Source organism: Oncorhynchus tshawytscha, linkage group LG09 (genome assembly GCF_018296145.1).
Source record: "Oncorhynchus tshawytscha isolate Ot180627B linkage group LG09, Otsh_v2.0, whole genome shotgun sequence".
Lineage (NCBI taxonomy): Eukaryota > Metazoa > Chordata > Actinopteri > Salmoniformes > Salmonidae > Oncorhynchus > Oncorhynchus tshawytscha.
In genome coordinates, this window is record NC_056437.1 from 68,957,777 (window position 1) to 68,967,024 (window position 9,248).

At 41.6% G+C, this 9,248-nt stretch overlaps 1 pseudogene; it reads right to left on the bottom strand.

The window, feature by feature from the left end:
• The window catches only part of LOC112258516, a 34,261-nt pseudogene that overhangs the window by 3,486 nt on the left and 21,527 nt on the right, over positions 1-9,248 (bottom strand).

Sequence of the window (9,248 nt, forward strand, 5' to 3'; positions counted from 1 at the left end):
TTCCGAAAAGGTCATATATTGTCGAGCAAGAAGGTCTTGGAGCTCCCTGAGATTAACTCACAAGAGTTATGTTTTGTTGGAAGAGCTCGCTGGCTAGTTGAAACGCAAGTCTCAGTGTCCAAACCTTTCCCCCTCCTGTAATCAGAATAACACTTCGTGTAACCATGCGATTGAACTTGACTAACACAGACATTTTAGACACTCATGATCTCCTGAGCATCACCTCTTTTGAAAGCGTTGGACTTTGGACCATTATCATTTCCGCCTCTGGGATACAGCCTCTTGGTCTCCTCTCCTATACCATACACATAATACACATATCTCAATAAAATAACTAAATATATGAATTAATTAAGCTCCAATAATCCATTTTCATCTATAATAAGTAAATTGTGATATCACAGTATGCTAAAGCCTATATTCAGAGCCATATTTCTAAATATGTCTGCCTATAAGGTCAATTTGTAACAGGTTACATAAATTGAACTACCATGGAAAGATCATTGAGGGTCTGGCGAGTTTGATGAAGATAATGCATTTGCTCTTTTTGGTCACTGCATTTAGCATAAACAACCGGGTAAAGAACAATTACACACAGAAGATGTACCACAAAGGAGACATTAAGAGTGGCCATGTGTCCGGTGAGTTGATAAATCCCTGAACACTACTTCTAAACGGTCGGCTACCTAACCTACCTTCATAGCCTCCCTCATTGATATGCCATGGATGAGGTCATTTGTTAAACAAGGAAAGTTCAACTGGGGAAAGTGAAAGAGCATTGAAAATTCCATTCCTCCACCTTGCAAAGCTGTTGACGACATTTTGTGTTCTTGTCTTCTGTGTGTATATACACATTGCGCTTCACGCAATGTATTTTCAACACGGTAGCCTATCCATTTTGTACTTCAATTTTATATTTACTGAGTAGGGTTGATAGCCTACAGTATAAGCGTTTAAAAGCATACTTTTTTAACATCCCTTCTCTCAAGGGATGGAACGTGTAACTAATTGCACAGCTACTCTGTTTCAGAAAGAAGAACATGATTATAATAGTTTGACTCCACACAGCTGCTCCAATGCAGTTATCTTAATGTACTACATGTAGCATCCATGGCATTTCATTATTTATTGTAAAACATAGTGACATTGGAGTATAAAAAGGTAAATCTATTGTTAAGAGCTAGACACAATGCCATGAAGGTGTTTTCCTTACAGTTTCTATAGACCAAATAAAATAACATGAACAATGACTGCTCAGTGATCACTGTCAGCGAGCTACTATACAGATTAAAGTCCTTTGTTGTTTTGTATGACTGCACGTGGGACAGGGTCATGACTAGAAGGGATCCAGCTTTGGCCAAGTTAACGTCAATTTAGATTTTTCGTAGCAGGTTTAACCGAAATTACGCAGCAGGTTAGGATAATTAACGTAGCAGGTTATGATTATTAGGTTCAATTTAGGAAAAGAGTTAGGGATAGGTAAAATGCCCCCCAAAACTTTGTACATTAATTTGACAATTAGGAACCCTTATAGCCATGACCGTGGGCCAGCCTCTGTCTCGGCAGATGATGACATCGGTGATTACACACCATAATCGCTTTCACTTTCGGGAAACCAAGGTTTTTAAATATTACTGCATTTCGTCATCTATCTTTCCCAGCAGGTACAACATTGTTTGCGTGCTAGGCTAGCTCACTCAACATTATTATTACATGCTTATTGCATGTTCTGTTAATAGCAGCCAATGGGTGGTGTTCAAAGTAGGCCTACATTTTGAAAAAAGCATGCAAGGCTTTAGGTTAATCCACTTGTCCATCAGACAAGGAGGTGACTGAAAATGTTGTGTTGTTACATAAAAAATTAAATGCATTATTATTCCCATACCATTTTTAGAGAGAAACATGCACATTATGCTACCCTACACCTATTGGCTACTTAGCTTATTCAAGACAGTCTCAAAATACAACAGTGCCCCTTTAAGGAAAACAAACATCTCTTTTCAAAGATGGATAGAAATGCACACATTTTGTGCTCTTGTGGGAAGCAACCACTCCCCCATTGTTGACCAGACATTGGCTAAAACTGGGATAATCGCTCAATAACTAGCAAAGAATGTGAACAAATGTACACAGGTGGCTACATGCAGCTCTCACGTCGATATCAAAGCAAGCGCATTTACCCCAGTTCAAAGTGAATGGCTCAGAACCATGTATGGCAATGGCTATTTGCATATATGTCTACTGCAGCTCTGATTGGTTATGGCGCACTGGTCTGTGTAGAGTATGGTCCTGAGTCGTGGCTGTCAATGCAATAGATTCCTACTCCAATGCGCTCTGCCTACAAGAAAATCTCTTGAACAGTTAGTTTAGCATGCTAAGTCTTGCATAGTTCGTTTTGTTTCGATATGTTACATTGAAGTGGCTAATACTCCGTTGTTTCGAGCATTCCCACAGTAGAGTGAAACGCTGGTAGTTGTAACTAAAAGGGAAAATTCTAGAAAGTTGACTGATGTTCAATCTAGTGCTTTTCTGGCAGGCTGATATTTCTTCTGCTCAGCAGCCCGAGGTGAGCTGTGCTCAGCTTTGAGGGAACATTGCTTATACCGATCCAATCCTGACGTTAATTACCTATCCAAGCCTTTCAGATCTATATGTTTGTAGTGGGTAGGGGTTGTTTCTGGACAGGACCGCCATTTCCACCTGCCCTTTTTCCCTAAATGGATTTCAGCCCACTGCTGTGCCTTGTCTGACTTACAAATCTATAGATGGAATCTACTGTATGTAATATTCCCTATTTCTACATCTCTCCGCTGCTAAACCATTAGTTTGTTAGTCAAGTGCTTCATAATCGTTGTCACAGCGGGGTTAAAAGATGTGTGTTTGACTCATTTATTCCAATGTCCGACATCTGTGTAATATAAATCATTCAAACAACTTATTATTCATCAGTGTGATTAAAAAAACATCATCCTTTCTTCTCCAACAACATTGTATATATATATACATACACATACACAGTCTTCACCTTATGGATTTGGGTCGACCGGATGAAAGGTGGGTCCTCCGGAGGTGCCTGTCCTACACTGCAGATACATCCTCCTCCAGTCTGGTGTTGCTCCTTAGCTAGTCCAAGTATGTGTTCTCTGGCCTTCCCCTTCTGCTGACACCTTGCTGTGGTTGCCAGATGATTAGTTCACTCAAGCTGTTTAGTTCAGCTACGGAATACATTTAATTTCTTTTCCCAGTATTTCATGTACCCCAAATATCAACCAGAGGGAAGCACTATTTAACTTTTTAGTGTGAATCCCACTAAAGTGTGAAGCTCTAAATCAAAACATCACTTTGGACCTTTGTTTAATAATGACACAACACAAACATTATGGAAAGTGGTAAAATATTTATAAAAAATAATAATAATAACAATAATAATAACAATATTAAGCAATAAAAAAAATGTTTAATAATGTTTTATTCTTTTGGACATTATATTTAGAGATGCCCCCACCCTCACAGTAATCAACATGTAAAATACACTCAGCGGTCAGTTTATTAGGTACACCAATCCTGACTGCCATCAGCATGATGCAAAAGGAACCGGGATTCATCGGACCAAGCAACCTTTTTCCACCTCTCAATTGTCCAGTTTTGGTGATTGCTTTCCCAGTGGAGCCGCTTCTTGTTTATAGCTGGTAGGAGTAGAACCCATTTTCGTCTGTTGCAATAAACCACAAATTGTTATTTCTGAGATGCCATTCTGCACGCCACTGTTATACTGCGTCATTATGTGGTGGAAATGTAAAATTCATGACATACTATAGTGTTTAATTAGACTTACTATGCTGTTTTTATTCGAGAATTGTCCATTGTTATATGTTAGAATTTTGCTGATACAGGCTAGTCTTATGTGACTTAGTCATAAGTCTGTGTGTACAGATAAGAGCCGTATAGGTGATTGTTTTCACAATCTACAGGAACTTAGATGTGTGGAAACATGCAGAAAAACCTTGGATCATTGCTATTCCAACTTCCGCGACGCATATAAGGCCCTGCCCCGCCCTCTTTTCGGAAAAGCTGACCACGACTCCATTTTGTTGATCCCTGCCTACAGACAGAAACTAAAACAAGAATCTCCCGCTCTGAGGTCTGTTCAACGCTGGTCCGACCAATCTGATTCCACACTCCAAGACTGCTTCCATCACGTGGACTGGGATATGTTCCGTATTGCGTCAGACGACAACATTGACGAATACGCTGATTCGGTGTGCGAGTTCATTAGAACGTGCGTTGAAGATGTCATTCCCATAGCAACGATTAAAACATTCCCAAACCAGAAACCGTGGATTGATGGCAGCATTCGCGTGAAACTGAAAGCACAAACCAAGGTGACTGGAAACATGACCGAATACAAACAGTGTAACTATTCCCTCAGCAAGGCAATCAAACAAGCTAAGCGTCAGTATAGAGACAAAGTAGAATCTCAATTCAACGGCTCAGACACAAGAGGTATGTGGCAGGGTCTACAGTCAATCACGGATTACAAAAAGAGAACCAGCACCGTCACGGACCAGGATGTCTTGCTCCCAGGCAGACTAAATAACTTTTTTGCCCGCTTTGAGGACAATACAGTGCCACTGACACTGCCCGCAACTAAAACATGCGGACTCTCCTTCACTGCAGCCGACGTGAGGAAAACATTTAAACGTGTCAACCCTCGCAAGGCTGCAGGCCCAGACGGCATCCCCAGCCGCGCCCTCAGAGCATGCGCAGACCAGCTGGCTGGTGTGTTTACGGACATCTTCAATCAATCCCTATCCCAGTCTGTTGTTCCCACATGCTTCAAGAGGGCCACCATTGTTCCTGTTCCCAAGAAAGCTAAGGTAACTGAGCTAAACGACTACCGCCCCGTAGCACTCACTTCCGTCATCATGAAGTGCTTTGAGAGACTAGTCAAGGACCATATCACCTCCACCCTACCTGACACCCTAGACCCACTCCAATTTGCTTACCGCCCAAATAGGTCCACAGACGATGCAATCTCAACCACACTGCACACTGCCCTAACCCATCTGGACAAGAGGAATACCTATGTGAGAATGCTGTTCATCGACTACAGCTCGGCATTTAACACCATAGTGCCCTCCAAGCTCGTCATCAAGCTCGAGACCCTGGGTCTCGACCCCGCCCTATGCAACTGGGTACTGGGCTTCCTGACGGGCCGCCCCCAGGTGGTGAGGGTAGGCAACAACATCTCCACCCCGCTGATCCTCAACACTGGGGCCCCACAAGGGTGCGTTCTGAGCCCTCTCCTGTACTCCCTGTTCACCCACGACTGCGTGGCCACGCACGCCTCCAACTCAATCATCAAGTTTGCGGACGACACAACAGTGGTAGGCTTGATTACCAACAACGACGAGACGGCCTACAGGGAGGAGGTGAGGGCCCTCGGAGTGTGGTGTCAGGAAAATAACCTCACACTCAACGTCAACAAAACTAAGGAGATGATTGTGGACTTCAGGAAACAGCAGAGGGAACACCCCCCTATCCACATCGATGGAACAGTAGTGGAGAGGGTAGTAAGTTTTAAGTTCCTCGGCGTACACATCACAGACAAACTGAATTGGTCCACCCACACAGACAGCATCGTGAAGAAGGCGCAGCAGCGCCTCTTCAACCTCAGGAGGATGAAGAAATTTGGCTTATCACCAAAAGCACACAAACTTCTACAGATGTACAATCGAGAGCATCCTGTCGGGCTGTATCACCGCCTGGTACGGCAACTGCTCCGCCCACAACCGTAAGGCTTTCCAGAGGGTAGTGAGGTCTGCACAACGCATCACCGGGGGCAAACTGCCTGCCCTCCAGGACACCTACACCACCCGATGTCACAGGAAGGCCAAAAAGATCATCAAGGACAACAACCACCCGAGCCACTGCCTGTTCACCCCGCTATCATCCAGAAGGCGAGGTCAGTACAGGTGCATCAAAGCTGGGACCGAGAGACTGAAAAACAGCTTCTATCTCAAGGCCATCAGACTGTTAAACAGCCACCACTAACCTTAAGTGGCTGCTGCCAACACACTGACTCAACTCCAGCCACATTAATAATGGGAATTGATGGGAAATGATGTAAAATATATCACTAGCCACTTTAAACAATGCTACCTAATATAATGTTTGCATACCCTACATTATTCATCTCATATGTATACGTATATACTGTACTCTATATCATCTACTGCATCTTTATGTAATACATGTATCACTAGCCACTTTAACTATGCCACTTTGTTTACATACTCATCTCATATGTATATACTGCACTCAATACCATCTACTGTATCTTGCCTATGCCGCTCTGTACCATCACTCATTCATATATCTTTATGTACATATTCTTTATCCCCTTACACTTGTGTCTATAAGGTAGTAGTTTTGAAATTGTTAGCTAGATTACTTGTTGGTTATTACTGCATTGTCGGAACTAGAAGCACAAGCATTTCGCTACACTCGCACTAACATCTGCTAACCATGTGTATGTGACAAATAACATTTGATTTGATTTGATTTGAGAAAGGAACAGACATCAGTGGCAACATCAGCTATCTAAATGTGAACAGACAAGCTAAATCAGCTTTAACACCATGTTCTGTCCCTCTTTCCACCAATCTGCTAAACTGCCATTTAGACAAAACAGGTTGTACTTTTTCTTTTAGAGTAGAGAGACAACTCTGTTTGTTGGGCTTTCCTAATGATGCACTGATTGAGTGGATGTTATTGATTGCTTCATTTTTGCAAATCTTAAAAAACGGTTGTTTGAAAGAATCTGCAGTCTCTCTTCCTATAGAATTTTTCTAACAATTTGGCGACAAAGGTGGGATGACTAACTCCGCTTGCTGATTGCTCCCGGGGAAACCGAGGTTAAACTGTGCACATTGGCTGCGTTGGATGTGGCTCAGGGAGCCCCACACTTCGACTAAGCGAAGCAGGATAGGGACCCGCTCAGACCTGCAGGGAGCTTCAGTGAGTTGATACGCCTTTCAGAACAGACAAAATAAATTATGGGTGAGACTGATTTTCTTTTGAACATCATGGCATAATGCTATGCTAGGCTCTGCTGGCAGCAGGCAACATTTTCACAAAAATAAGAAAAGCAACCAAATTAAATCATTTACCTTTGAAGAACTTCAGATGCTTTCACTCAGGAGATTCCCAGTTAGATAGCAAATGTTCCTTTTTTCCAAAAATATTATTTTTGTAGGTGAAATAGCTCCCTTTTGTTCATCATGCTTGGCTGAGAAATCGGCCCTAAAATGCTATAACTATAACGCCAAACCTTTTTCAAAATTTGTTCCATAATATCGACAGAAACACGGCAAACGTTGTTTAGGATCCATCCTCAAGGTCTTTTTAACAAATATATTCGATAATATATCCGTCGAGGCAGTTGGTTTCTCATAAGAAGCGATTGGAAAAAATGGGTACCTCAGTATTTTACGCAAGGTTTTCTGCGGGAGACACCATGTGACCACATGCCATATATGGTCCCTCACAGCCATTCCTCAAGAGAAATGCCTAAAAAGACGTCACAATGCTGTAGACACCTTGGGGAAAACGTGGAAAACGTAAGCTCATTCGTAGCTCATTCACAGCCATATAAGGAGTCATTGGCATGAGGCGGTTTAAAAAAATGAGGCACTTCCTGGTTGGATTTTTATCTGGGTTTCGCCTGTAACATCAGTTCTGTGGCACTCACAGACAATATCTTTGCAGTTTTGGAAACGTCCGAGTGTCTTCTTTCCAAAGATGTCAATTATATGCATAGTCGAGCATCTTTTCGTGACAAAATATCTTGTTTAAAACGGGAACGTTTTTCATCCAAAAATTAAAATAGCGACCCCTAAATCCAACTGGTTAACCTCTTGATTCTAGCCATCCCGGATCCGGGATCGTGAATACAGCCTCAAGCTCATTACCATAACGCAACGTTAACTATTCATGAAAATCGCAAATGAAATGAAATAAATATGCTAGCTCTCAAGCTTAGCCTTTTGTTAACAACACTGTCATCTCAGATTTTCAAAATATGCTTTTCAACCATAGCAAAACAAGCATTTGTGTAACAGTATTGATAGCTAGCGTAGCATTTAGCGTTAGCATTCAGCGGGCAACATTTTCACAAAAACAAGAAAAGCATTCAAATAAAATTATTTGCCTTTTGAAGAACTTTAGATGTTTTCAATTGGGAGACTCTCAGTTAGATAGCAAATGTTAAGTTTTTGCAAAAAGATTATTTGTTTAGGACAAATCGCTCCGTTTTGTTCATCACGTTTAGCTACGGAAAAAAACTGTATCCAGGAGTGTAATTATCCCGCAAGCTCATTAGCATAACACAACGTTAACTATTCATGAAAATCGCAAAAGAAATTAAATAAATATATTAGCTCTCAAGCTTAGCCTTTTGTTAACAACACTGTCATCTCAGATTTTCAAAATATGCTTTTCAACCATTTCAACCTCTCAGTTAGATAGCAAATGCTCAGTTTTTCCTGAAAGATTATTTGTTTAGGAGAAATCGCTCCGTTTGGTGCGTCACGTTTGGCTACCAAAACAAAAAAACGAAAAATCAGTCATCAAAACGCAGAACTTTTTTCCAAATTAACTCCATAATATCGACTGAAACATGGTAAACGTTGTTTAGAATCAATCCTCAAGGTGTTTTTCACATATCTCTTCGATGATATATCGTTCGTGGAAGTCTCCTCTCTCCTCTGAATCACATGGATGAATGCGTGCAGCTGAAGATTACGCACCAATTTCGACAAAGGACACCGGGCGGACACCTGGTAAATGTAGTCTCTTATGGCCAATCTTCCAATGATATGCCTACAAACACGTCACAATGCTGCAGACACCTTGGGGAAACGGCAGAACGTGAGGCTCATTTAGGGCGCATTCACAGCCATATAAGGAGACAATGGAAAACAGCGCCTCAAAACTTTTGCTCATTTCCTGTTTGAAGTTTCATCTTGGTTTCGCCTGTAGCATCAGTTCTGTGGCACTCACAGATAATATCTTTGCAGTTTTGGAAACGTCAGAGTGTTTTCTTTGCAAAGCTGTCAATTATATGCATAGTCGAGCATCTTTTCGTGACAAAATATCTTGTATAAAATGGGAACGTTTTTTTATCCATAAATTAAAAGAGCGCCCCCTATATCCAAGAAGTTAAAGTAGCCAAAGAATCTCCTCTA